The sequence below is a fragment of the Schistocerca americana genome, chromosome 11 (genome assembly GCF_021461395.2).
Source record: "Schistocerca americana isolate TAMUIC-IGC-003095 chromosome 11, iqSchAmer2.1, whole genome shotgun sequence".
Taxonomy (NCBI): Eukaryota; Metazoa; Arthropoda; class Insecta; order Orthoptera; family Acrididae; genus Schistocerca; species Schistocerca americana.
In genome coordinates, this window is record NC_060129.1 from 32,953,869 (window position 1) to 32,967,416 (window position 13,548).

The 13,548-nt window shown below is 41.5% G+C and overlaps 1 long non-coding RNA gene across 1 annotated transcript in view; it reads right to left on the reverse strand.

Moving 5' to 3' along the window:
- LOC124553864 overlaps positions 1-13,548 on the reverse strand; it is a 108,388-nt gene that overhangs the window by 42,301 nt on the left and 52,539 nt on the right. Inside the window, exon 2 of the long non-coding RNA XR_006968157.1 lies at positions 3,288-3,365. This is a non-coding gene — a long non-coding RNA (uncharacterized LOC124553864). The remainder of the gene's footprint in view (positions 1-3,287; positions 3,366-13,548) is intronic.

The following is a 13,548-nucleotide window of genomic DNA, read 5'->3' on the forward strand; positions in this document are numbered from 1 at the left end:
GATTTATCCTCTCACCGAACAGCGAGGATGTATGATTTAAAAGTGGAATTAAGAGGAAAAGAAAAGGACCAAATCCTCTCTGGTTAAACAAGTGGCCCGATAAGGGTTTTGGCCTAGGATGCCAATCGTCGAACCCGGCTGTGATCCCTGCCTTGCACAGTCGGTTGAAGAACTGAGGGCTTCATTCAAGAAAAAAAACGTGGTGTGAATATGAAGTGATTAGTGTGAAGCGTTTCTAAGACAACCTATAAACAAATGTGGAATTTAGTTAAGGGCATTTTGTCTAGGCCCATTAACTCAACTTAAATATTGTAGAATGTATGTACTGACTTGTTGAGTGAATCTGAGAGTGAGTGTATTCGCCGAAACAAATACCCTCTCCTGTCACAGTACACAAAAAAAAAATTAGCCTGTTCTGTCTGGAACCCTCTTCAAGACATCACAGTCTGGGGGGCCGTGTAACATTACGAGTCAAGACAGCTGTAACGGAACTTGAATAGCGTAAAGTTATTGTTAAAAACGCACGCCTTGCGATTTGGTCGGTCATAATAGTAGTAACATGCTTTTGAATACAATTAAAATATAACGGCGATACCTGTATAGCGTTATTGGAAATAATATGTAATAAATTAATGAGTAAGGTAGCCGATCCTATAAGAAGAGGTAAAATTGGGCATATTAAGGTGTTTTGCTTTATATCTACTAAGCCGATGATACGGCGTCTTTTTTTTCCGTTTACTCTTAGAAAAAAAAAAAAACATGTAACGAAGTGCTAATTGTGCATTGTGAAAAATATAGGGGCGAATTTTAAATAGCTACAGTGTATAATCAGACTAACAAATGGACATTCAGTAACGCGAAATAGCGGACAGTGAAGTGTGGTCATTAAATTGAGTACACCTACAGGGGGGTCAATTCCGGGATAAGTCTATTCGCATCTCACGAGGGACGCGGTATTGAGACCGGTTTTTTTTATTATATCACGGTGAGCGGGCTTCAATTTATAAAAAGGAGAAAACCTGTATCATTATCATTGACTGTTGGGGTTAAGCAACCAAAACTGTTCATCAAAGGGTTTCGGTGAATGAGTGGTGAATGCGAAATGAAACTGTGAACGAAGTTATGTTAAATTAAGCAGAAGAGACAAGACAGTTTGGTCGTATCTGTTATTATTCCATAAACCGTAACACGAAGCCTTTATAGACGATTGTTATGACAATTTGCTTTGAAGGGATCTCGTTACGAGTTAAGTTTTGGGGACCTGGTCAACAGGGGATAGTTCGTAGATCTTAACTACTGCAGCTATTCTGGAATCAGGTGCTACCATGACCGTTGTGTGTTGTCAATGGCTTAAGGTCATCATATCTCATGCTCTAAGATCGACGCGCCTTTCCTCTTGGTATAACGGTGTCTCACGGTAACCACGACAATGCCGACGGCGAAGGAAGATACGGTTGAACGAGACACATGAAACTCTTTAATAATCTCATTTTGGGTGTAGACATTTTTCATTGCCCATTAACTGCCTTAGAAAACATTCACAAATCCATAAGTAAATGAAAATATTTCATTCATATTAGGAATTATTCTGATGGCAAGTGTTGCAGAGCACATACTTTTAATTTTCTAAATTAGGAGCATGTGCAACTCCCAATTTTGCTACAATCAACACAACACATTACTATTATCCACCTATACTATACGGCTTGATAATGGCATCACCTTGGGGATAATATTCTGGAGGAGAAATGCTTTCCCTTTTGGATATCCCAGTTGGTAAATACTAAGGAGGAGATCACTAGAGAAACATTTCAATTTTGTAATGGAGGGAAGTTGGAGGGGAGGGGGCAGGGTAACATTATAAAGGCAGAACAATTTTTGACAACAGCACGCAGAGCCAAATGGATGTAGACTGCAGCAGTTATACGAAAACAAAAAGGTCTGTACAGAAAAGAAAAACAAGAAGAACTGCACCAAATAAGTCTTGGCCTTCAAAGTAACCACTGTTAGCTACAACACACTTCTGACATTAGTTGTAAAGCTGTTGGAAACTGTCAACAAATTTTCTTGTGCAATCGCTCAAAGCACTGTGGTCACACACCATTGCATATCTGTGGCATAGCAGGTGATGAGACCTGGTGCTACCAATAAGATCCTGAGACCGAGTGAAAGTCCGTGGCACAATGTTTGTTGTCTTCCCCACCTCCCAAAATGAGTCTTCTGTCAAAATCCAAGATTAAAGGATGTCGATTGCTTTTTTCAAAAGCAAAGTCTTGATCTATCATGAATTTCTATCTGAGGGAGGTGAGGGAAATGTCTGTCGCTCAGTCTCCGGATCGTACTGGTAGCACCCGGTCTCACCTCCTGTTATGATGCGATAAATCCAACAACGCATGACCATGTTACTTAAAACTATCCCACAAGAAGTGTTTATGAACAGTTTTCAATAGCTTTACAATTAGTGTCACAAATGTGTTGTAGCTAATGGTGATTACTTTGTAACTCACATTTTCTTTATATTCTGAGACCATTCATCGAACTTCTTGGATGTACCTTGCATATTTCGGAGTATAATAGCACACTGTAATGCATAATGGGGGTCGACGACAGAAGCGTCCGATCCCACGCGTCGGCTTTGACCCTGGACGTATGGGTGTTGTCGTGTGTGACGTCATGACGGCGCGGAGTTTCGTTTGAGTGTGGCTGTCTCCAGTTCTGTTTTGTCTTATTTTATTTACTCGTACTTCTCTGATCTGTTCATTCTATCTTGTGAGGTTTTTTTTTTATTTAAAAATACTTATTACGTATTTTAATTATCTGTTTCCTCCAATTTCTGTTTTAGTTTATTATATTTATCTTTCTGATCTGTTCGTTCTATCCCGTGAGATTCAAAAAAAAAAAAAAAAAAAAAAAAGAGAAAAAAAACACTAATCAGCTACTGAAGCATCTTTATCTTCTATGGGTTGCAGAGGTTACGACTCCTGGGGAGGTGGGTGGGTATTCATGCATGGCTGTCTTCACTTACACGTTGTAGCTACACAAGGCGTCTAAATTTGTTTATATTTAGTTTGCCCCCCACCGAAAACACCTCATTTGCCACGCTTGTCCCGTTAGTGTCATTAGGCTTCTTGTGGAAAGTGTGTGTGTGTGTTTTTGTTTCCGCCATATTTGTGACGTCATGGGTCAAAGCAGATGGGCGGGATCGGACGCTTCCGTATTTCCCATAATGGTGATAGGTTTTCATTATCATGTTCCTGGGTTTAAAAAGATGGTTTATGCCACCTTACCTTATGTAAACTGCCTTTCAAAAGAGCTGCCCTGTCTTTCATTCTCTTGTACTTCTCAACAAATCCTTCAATCGGCCACTAGAACAAAACAAGAAAGAAAATTGTTGTGAACAAAACCACAGGAATTTGCTCAAGTATTCTATCTACAGTAAAATTAACTTGAGGAAGCTGCTTGGTCCAAAACTACTTGTAACCACCTGTCAAAAGCCCAAATAGCCATCTTTCACAGTGAGAACATGCATGGAGAGTGTCAGTGAGGTTCCAGAAGGTACCAACAGGAATGTGGACCCACTCCAGTTCCACTATCGTGGCCAAGTGTGCTATGTTTCACAGCCGAGGGCCAAAGATTCGTGGCAAAAACAGTATCAAAGTAGTCACCGCATATTCTCAACCGGGTTTTGAATTCAGCATTAGGGTAGAGGAGGGGGCAGGGAGGGGGTAGGGGGAGGCAGGGGAGCATGAGCACAGTGAACTCCCTCTGGTGCTCGTGGTACCACACACTTACACTATGAAGTGTGTGACATACTCCATTGTTCTGCTGGTAGACGCTATCTTGCCAAGGGAAAATAAATTGCATGTATGAGTGGATGTGGTCCCCAAGGATTGATGCTTACTTGTGTTGAACCACTGTGCTTTCCAGAATGATGAAATCACCCAGGGAAGACCACAAAAATATTCACAACACCATAAACCCCCTCCACCAGCTCGAACCCTTCAACAATTGTTGCAGTGCCATACACGCCAAAAGCCGTCTGTCTGATGGAGCATAAAACACGATTCATTTGAATAGGCCATCTTTTGCCACTCAGTGGCATGCAAATTCCTGCCTTTCTCGATGATGGACAGCAACCAGAATACGTGCATGAACCAAACCATTGCTGCAGAGGCCCATATGCATCAACATTTGTTGAACGGTCATTGAGGAGACACGGTTGGTAGCCCCTTGGTTCATCTGGCTGGTCAATTGCTCAACAGTTGCATATTCATTCACCCACACATATCTTTGCACCACAGTTGCCTGCATTCCGGTTTTGGATGGCACTAATTCGCCATGCACGGTATACTTTCACCACGGTGGCATGTAAATAGTTTACAATCTTAGCCTTTTTGGAAATGCTTCTATACTTGGCCCAAAAACCAATGATGTCCGATAAATACACTCCTGGAAATTGAAATAAGAACACCGTGAATTCATTGTCCCAGGAAGGGGAAACTTTATTGACACATTCCTGGGGTCCGATACATCACATGATCACACTGACAGAACCACAGGCACATAGACACAGGCAACAGAGCATGCACAATGTCGGCACTAGTACAGTGTATATCCACCTTTCGCAGCAATGCAGGCTGCTATTCTCCCATGGAGACGATCGTAGAAATGCTGGATGTAGTCCTGTGGAACGGCTTGCCATGCCATTTCCACCTGCCGCCTCAGTTGGACCAGCGTTCGTGCTGGACGTGCAGACCGCGTGAGACGACGCTTCATCCAGTCCCAAACATGCTCAATGAGGGACAGATCCGGAGATCTTGCTGGCCAGGGTAGTTGACTTACACCTTCTAGAACACGTTGGATGGCACGGGATACATGCGGATGTGCATTGTCCTGTTGGAACAGCAAGTTCCCTTGCCGGTCTAGGAATGGTAGAACGATGGGTTCGATGACGGTTTGGATGTACCGTGCACTATTCAGTGTCCCCTCGACGATCACCAGTGGTGTACGGCCAGTGTAGGAGATCGCTCCCCACACCATGATGCCGGGTGTTGGCCCTGTGTGCCTCGGTCGTATGCAGTCCTGATTGTGGCGCTCACCTGCACGGCGCCAAACACACATACGACCATCATTGGCACCAAGGCAGAAGCGACTCTCATCGCTGAAGACGACACGTCTCCATTCGTCCCTCCATTCACGCCTGTCGCGACACCACTGGAAGCGGGCTGCACGATGTTGGGGCGTGAGCGGAAGACGGCCTAACGGTGTGCGGGACCGTAGCCCAGCTTCATGGAGACGGTTGCGAATGGTCCTCGCCGATACCCCAGGAGCAACAGTGTCCCTAATTTGCTGGGAAGTGGCGGTGCGGTCCCCTACGGCACTGCGTAGGATCCTACGGTCTTGGCGTGCATCCGTGCATCGCTGCGGTCCGGTCCCAGGTCGACGGGCACGTGCACCTTCCGCCGACCACTGGCGACAACATCGATGTACTGTGGAGACCTCACGCCCCACGTGTTGAGCAATTCGGCGGTACGTCCACCCGGCCTCCCGCATGCCCACTATACGCCCTCGCTCAAAGTCCGTCAACTGCACATACGGTTCACATCCACGCTGTCGCGGCATGCTACCAGTGTTGAAGACTGCGATGGAGCTCCGTATGCCACGGCAAACTGGCTGACACTGACGGCGGCGGTGCACAAATGCTGCGCAGCTAGCGCCATTCGACGGCCAACACCGCGGTTCCTGGTGCGTCCCCTGTGCCGTGCGTGTGATCATTGCTTGTACAGCCCTCTCGCAGTGTCCGAAGCAAGTATGGTGGGTCTGACACACCGGTGTCAATGTGTTCTTTTTTCCATTTCCAGGAGTGTAGCTCTGTTTCAGCATTACGACAACATCTGCACTCTTTTCTGCATCACCCCTCGACCCACTTTATATATACTCCAATGCTAATGCTGGCATCTGCCGTCTGTGAGTGGTTACTGCATGTTGATATAAAACATAGGCAGTGCTCACATTAATGTAACTGAACTGTGTATAAAATTACAAAGAGACAGATGGGGTGGGCAGTACTTACCTTTAGAAGGTGGAATTTCAAGTACTGCTAATGGACACTTGTAAGTGTATGGGGTGGAAAAAAAATCGAATTCATTAGTTTCCTGATGTCTGAGGGACCTCTTCCAATCATCCCCAAGCTATTAATCTTTCCTCCTTGGGGAACAAACAAAGTTATGAGATATCTCCCTTCCTCATTCCCCCTCATTTTGTGTGTGACAATCAGCAGTACTGTCAATTTCACCTCCTAAATATAAGTAGTGGTCGGCCATAGTGTATCACTGGAATTATATAATTTTCTGCTAGCAAAAATTACACCCCATGCAGAATTGCAGTCAAATAGCATTAGATATAAGTTTTGTTTAACAAGTAGCTGTAGATACTGGCATACACAGTGATGTATAACAGCGCCATTTTTCAGGTTCTTTCCAATGAAGAAAGTACAGAAGCAGGAATAGTATCTGAAATTAAATGGAAAGAATGAAAGGAAAAACAAGTGCTCTTACTGAGTTGTTCACCTCCTCCTTGCTCCAGGAACTCTTGAGAACTTTTTCTATTTAATCTCAATGGTTCAAATGGCTCTGAGCACTATGGGACTCAACTGCTGTGGTCATCAGTCCCCTAGAACTTAGAACTAATTACACCTAACTAACCTAAGGACATCACACACATCCATGCCCGAGGCAGGATTCGAACCTGCGTCCGTAGCAGCAGCGCGGCTCCGGACTGGAGCGCCTAGAACCGCACGACCACCGCGGCCGGCCATTTAATCTCAATATGCATTGTTTCATCCAACCTGTCTTCTCGTTTCAAATAAGGAAAATCCAGGATGGAATATAACAATATTATGGAAATAAAAGTCACCACTCACCATATGGTAGAGATGTTGAGTCACAGATAGGCACAACAGAAAGACTGTCACAAATAAGAAGCTTCCGGCCAGTAAGGCCTTACTGGCCAAACCTTCTTGTTTGTGACAAGCTTTTAGTTGTGCCTATCTATGACTTAGCATCTCTGCTTTATAGTGAGTGGTAACTTTCCTTTTCATAACACTGTTACTTTCTTCTCTTTTGGCAGATTAATATAACCCCAGTTTAAAAAAAAAAAAATTATGTTTTCCATGACTAGGTTTCCCTCGTCTGTGATAATGTCTTCCTTGATGCTTGGTAAGCAGTTTCTATCAATATTTGATATAACACTTATATGGTTGCCAACACAGGAGATTTCAAAATACAGGGTGTACATAAAGTTTAGGAACAGATTCAATTATTTATTGCACAGAAACCAAACACTGTACAGATATCACACATATGTCATTTCGAAGAGAAACACTGAAAGTTCCCCCCCCCCCCCCCCCCCCATGTTTAGAACCAAGTACGGTAAGAAGCCAACAACAAGAAAGGCCATGTACCACTGCCACAACAATTTCGTTATGACAGGTAGCTTGTGCCTGGCGAAGAGAAGCGGACATCCTAGTGTGAGTGCAGTGAATGTGGAGCACTTACGAGAGATATTCATAAGGAGTCCTAGGAAACCGGCGCATCGTGCATCCTGTGAACTGGAAATGACTCCAATGACAGTGTGGAAAGTCCTGCTATAGAAGCTGTCTATGAAACCATTAAAATTGGAGCTAGTGCAGAAGCTCAATGGCAACGACAAAGACAATCATTCTGAGATTTGTTCACAGTTGTAACAAGTCAATGGGGTGGGTATGGCATTGTTGAACACTTCATTTTTAGCGACCAAGTAACTTTTCACAGTACTGTGAAAGTGAACAGGCACAACTGTCGAATCTACGGTATGAAGCACCCACACGAATGCACTGAATTTGAGCGTATTCCCCAAACACAGGTGCCAATGCTAAGGAAAAGGTAATGTGGGTTAGAGGGCAGAAGGAAGAAGTAGTAAACCAGTTCATTCAGAAACTCGGAGATATTAAGTGGGACTGTAAATATAACTGTCAAGTGGGAGTAAATAAAACTGAAACTGCTTTTAAGAACTTCATTAAAAATTATTTAGATTTGTGGTATTCTTGTTCTCCTCTTATAAAAATCAATCTTAAAAGCCAACCTATAAAGAAAAACATTAAGTGGTACACAGATAAACTTACCAATATGAATGTAAGAGAACCTACAGAACTAAGCTTAGAATGGCAAAAAGAACAGCATACGAAAGATACATTGAAGGAGCTGCTAATAAGTGCAAAGCTGCATGGAATGCTGTTGCACAAGAGCATTGCAGGAATGATGAACATCGCATAGCTCTTGACCCGGATAAAGTTAATCATTTTTTCATGGACTCTGTAAGTTATATTAAGAACAAAATTGAAACAACAACCACTAATGCAAGTGATCTACTTAAGCAACAACAACAACCTGCAAACAATACATTTAAATGGAGGACAGTCGCACCCACTGAGATTACAAAGGTAGTGGCAAAGTTCTCAAACTCCAAGAGCATGGACTGCTCTTGGTTGTCCAATTACATAATTAAAAAAACAGTGCATATAATTAGTGAACCATTGGCCTTTCTGTTTAATAGGTGTCAAAAGTTTGGAGTCTATCCTACAACTCTAAAAATATCGAAAGTTATCCCAGTGTATAAAAAAGGGGACAAACATGATCTCAAAAATTACCGACCAGTTTCTATAGTTCCCATTTTCTTGAAAGTACTTGAATCTCTTATTTATAACCAACTGAACCACTACTTTGAGTCACATAACTTACTCTCTAATAGTCAATTTGGCTTCCGCAATGGAAAAAATATCACCACTGCTGTTCTTTCAATTGTGAATGAAGTAATAACAACCTTTGAGAATAAAAATAAAGCCTCACTTCTTTTATGTGTTTTAAGTACGGCATTAGACTGGATTTCTCATGATATCCTAATTGCTAAACTCAAATTCTATGGCATAAAAGATTCTGCATTGGCAGTAATTGAATCATACCTAAAAATTGGAAGCAGTTTGCCTATGTCAGAAACAGAGACTCACAATTGCTAGAAGTTAAGACAGGTTCTGTCCTTAGGCCCTTCTTTTTTATAACTACAGTCAATGATTTACCTCATTGTATCCCCACTACTGTTATTTGGTTATGCTGATGCCGCAACCTTGCTTGCTCAGCACGAGAACATATCAGTTCTGCAAGATATGATGCAAGATGGCCTGGAAGCAGCACAAAAATAGTTCTCACCAAATACACTGCTTTGCAATCCTTATAAAAACCAACAGATTATACTGGGATTGTCAAAAGAGGTATAGGTGAAAGCAGTTAAAATTCTAGGAATTCATGTAGACAAAGTTAATGTGGGAAACACACATCAACCACACCTGCGCAAAATTGTCTCGAGTTACGTATTTAATGTGGAAACTGAGGAGGCTGGTGACAAAAGAATATTTAAGAGTTATTTATTTTGGACTCTTTCAGTCACATATAGAGTATGGACTGCTGATATGGGGACTCTCTCTTCACATCACTGAAGTTCTAAAAATTCAGAAGAAAGTGATAAGGCCAATGAGCAATTCTGGTAGATCAGAGCACTGCCGACCACTGCTCATTCAGCTGAGAATATTAACCGTTATTAATCCTTATATGTACGCCTCAGAATTGTATGCAAAAAACAATATAGCAGATTTTGAAATGGGAGAAAACATGCACCACCATAATACCAGAGGCAAAACAAAATTAGACATACTTAGGCACAGGCTGACAAGAACAGGGAATTCCCATCGAATCAATAGTCTAAAAATATTTAATAAACTTCCATTTTCTTCTCAGTCAGATCACATAAGTAGCTTCAAGAGCAAGCTACTAAATTGGTTACTAATCAATCCTTTTTACAATGTAACAGAATTTATGAATATAACATCAATCAACATTAATTTTTAAGGATTTCATTATGTGATGTCACTGAATGTATTTATCTTATGTTATGGTGTATGTTATGATCTATGGGCAATATTTGCAAAGCTCATTTAGCTTTAAGGTACTATTCAAGGAAAATGTTATATGACATCCATTTAAATTGCCTATTCCACCTCAGGTGGTCAATGGTGAACAAATAATCTGAATCTGTACTGCAAAGGTAAATGTTTTTTGTGTCTTGTCACGTCAAAAATTGTATGAGCCATTCTTCTTCACCAAGAGCACTGTCACTGGAAATTCCTACTTGCACATGTTGCAGAAATGGCTGATGCCTCAAATGAGATTGGACTCTCTGTTCATCTTTCAGCAGGATGAGGCTCCACCCCATTTTCATCGTGAAGTTCGTGGGTACCTGAACACGGAGCTGTCACATCGATGGCTCGGCCATGCTACAGAAGGGGAAATCTGTTTCATGAAATGGCCCTCCCGATCACCAGATCTCACTCTGTGTGACTCTTTTGTGTATCTACTACCTCTACCATATGATGTAGCAGAGCTCCGGGAGTGAATACGGGAAGTGACTGCCACAGTTGACGATGCCATGCTGGGATGGGTAAGGCAAGAATTCGATTACCGTATTGTCATCTACCTGATCACTCATGGTTCGCATATCAAATGTTTATAGAAAAAAATAAACTTTCAAAAAGTTTCTCTTCGAAATGCAGTATGTATGGCATCTGTACATTGTTTAAATAAATAATTGAAAGTGTTCCTTGATTTTATGTACACGCTGTACTTGAACATACACTGTATGGCAGCACATTCAAGATAAGAGAATCAGGTGTAAACAATGGTATACAACTGCGAAGAACACAGTCACAAAGAAATAAGTATTATGTCGTGGAAATAATGTCTGTCTGTCTGTCTGTCTGTCTAACAAACAGTAAGCAGAGACATGAAAAATCCATTTTATTTTATGGTCAATTTCAGAGTTATTTTTGCCTATTTGTTGCGGTTTTCTGTCAACTCTGGTTTACTTTCTGCCAATTTTGATGGTATTTTTGAGGAGTTTGGTATCACTTTCCAATAGCTTATTTTTGAAGTATCAAATGGCTTATATCACTGATCCAGCACTATGAAAACGAAAATATACCTCTTAACTACATTACATACGGCATCACAGAAGAAAAAGGAAATCATTTATATGAAACCCATTAAATGTAATCAATTAAAGAAACCATACACTGTCAAAAGGTTTTCAAATTAACGTACTATTATAGCTTCAATGGTTTCTTTGAAACCTTTTACCACCAATTGATCAGTACTTCACAACAATGCAAAAATAGCAGCGTAAAGTGTAAATTTTTAACATGGGCAAGGAGAAGGCCACAAATGCAGTTAACCAATTCAGCTCATATTTGGCAGCCTGCTTCTATACAACATAAAACGAAGATCAGTTTTGAGAACACCATCCCTACAGTTCATGATGTGAATTTGATTCAAAACTGACCAGATCGATATACAATTGAAAATGGAACACTTTTAATCATCATAGTTGGTGTCCAGAAGCAAACTTTTTTCCTAGGTATTTGCGAAAGAAACTATTACAACTGCCACTTATGTACCCGTAAAGTAAATGCTATTCAATGAAAGTACTGCTGATGCAAAAATCAAGGCATTTGGCTGGGGACCAGAGAACCTGTGTTCAATTCTGAAATGCATTCTGCTGGATTTTTTGTCATCTTTCTTTTCCTTATTGATATTAGTAACAAAAGGAGGGTTAATATGGCAGTTATTAAGGAATAATAACAAGGAGGTAAATAAACTTCTCAAACAACTTGGATTGGTGAAAAATTAAAATTTGAAGCCTCATATGAAAACAAATGTCACGAGGGACCACAGACAGCTTAATATGCTATGCTAGTTTACAATGAGCTGTGGTACAGAACTTTATTTCGAGGTTTCAAAACTGCAATGTACATCTGGAAATCCAGCAGGAATTTCACAACTATCCACATTCCACAACAATTCATAGCATAATTCATGATCAATTTTCAGCACCAATTTTTTAGGTGATGTTGCATGCGTGGTATGCATTAGAATTACACTGGAGATCCAAAGAAACTGGTACACCTGCCTAATATCATGTAGGGGCCCACAAGCACGCAGAAGTGCTGCAACATGGCATGGCATGGTCTTGACTGATGTCTGAAATAGTGCTAGAGGGAACTGACACCATGAATCCTGCAGGGCTGTCCATAAATCAGTAAGAACACAAGGGTGTGGAGACATCATCTGAACAGCACATTGCAAGGCATCCCAGATACACTCAATAATGTTCATGTCTGGTGAGTTTGGTGACCAGTGAAGTGTTTAAACTCAGAAGAGTGTTTCTGGAGCCACTCTGTAGAAATTCTGGATGTGTGGGGTGTCACATTGTCCTGCTGGAATTGCCCAAGTTCTTCAGAATGCACAATGGCCATGAATGGATACAGGTAATCTAGAAAGGATGGTTACATAAGAGTTACCTATCAGAGTCGTATATAGACATATCATGGGTCCTGTATCAGTCCAACTGCACACATCCCACACCATTACAGAGCCTCCACCAGCTTGAACAAGTCCCCTGCTGACAAGCAGTGTCCATGGACTCATGAGGTCAGTTCCATACACATACACACCTATACACTTGATACAATTTGAAATGAGACTCATCCGACCAGGCAACATGTTTCCAGTCATCAACAGTCCAATGTCGGTGTTGACAGATCCAGACGAGGCATAAAGCTTTGTGTCATGCAGTCATCAAGGGTACACGAGTGGGCCTCAGCTCCAAAAGTCCATATCGATGATGTATCGTTGAATGATTTGCATGCTGATACTTGCTGATAGCCCAGTACTGAAATGTATGGCATTCTGAGGAAAGGTTGCACTTCTGTCACATTGAACAATTCTCTTCAGTCGTCATGGTCATTTTCTTGCAGAATCTTTTTCCAGCCACAGCGATGTCAGAGATCTGATGTTTTACCAGATTCCTGATATTCAAGGTACACTTGTGGAATGGTCAAATGGAAAAACCTCGCTTCATCACTACCTCAGAGATGCTGTGTCCCATCGCTCATGCACCGACTATAGCAACACGTTCCAACTCATTTAAATCTTGATAATCTGCCATTGCAGCAGCAGTAACCGAGCTAACAACTGTGGCAGACACTTGTTATCTTATACAGGCATTGATGACCGCAGTGCCATATTCTGTCTGTTTACATCTCTCTGTATTTTAATACACATTCCTATACCAGTTTCCTTGGCACTTCAGCGAAATTCCCAAAAACGAAATATTTTTAAATGTAACCCAAGTCAGTTTTCTGCCAAATCTTCAGAATGAATGATGTAGTTGTGCGAAAGCTGCTTTCATTACATGTTCTTGGTGCCACAAGCATATTTGTTTCAAATGTTTATATGATAAGTACCACCCATGTAGATGTTCAAAGGTAAGTGAAGGCATGTAACAGTGAGTGAAAGAGCCTTTGTAGGGCAACCAGGATTAAAATTATCATTCTTTCTAATCCAAGTCATTAAAGAAATTTATTTCCCTACCTTGTTATTATTTTTCACTGATTACCTTTTGACT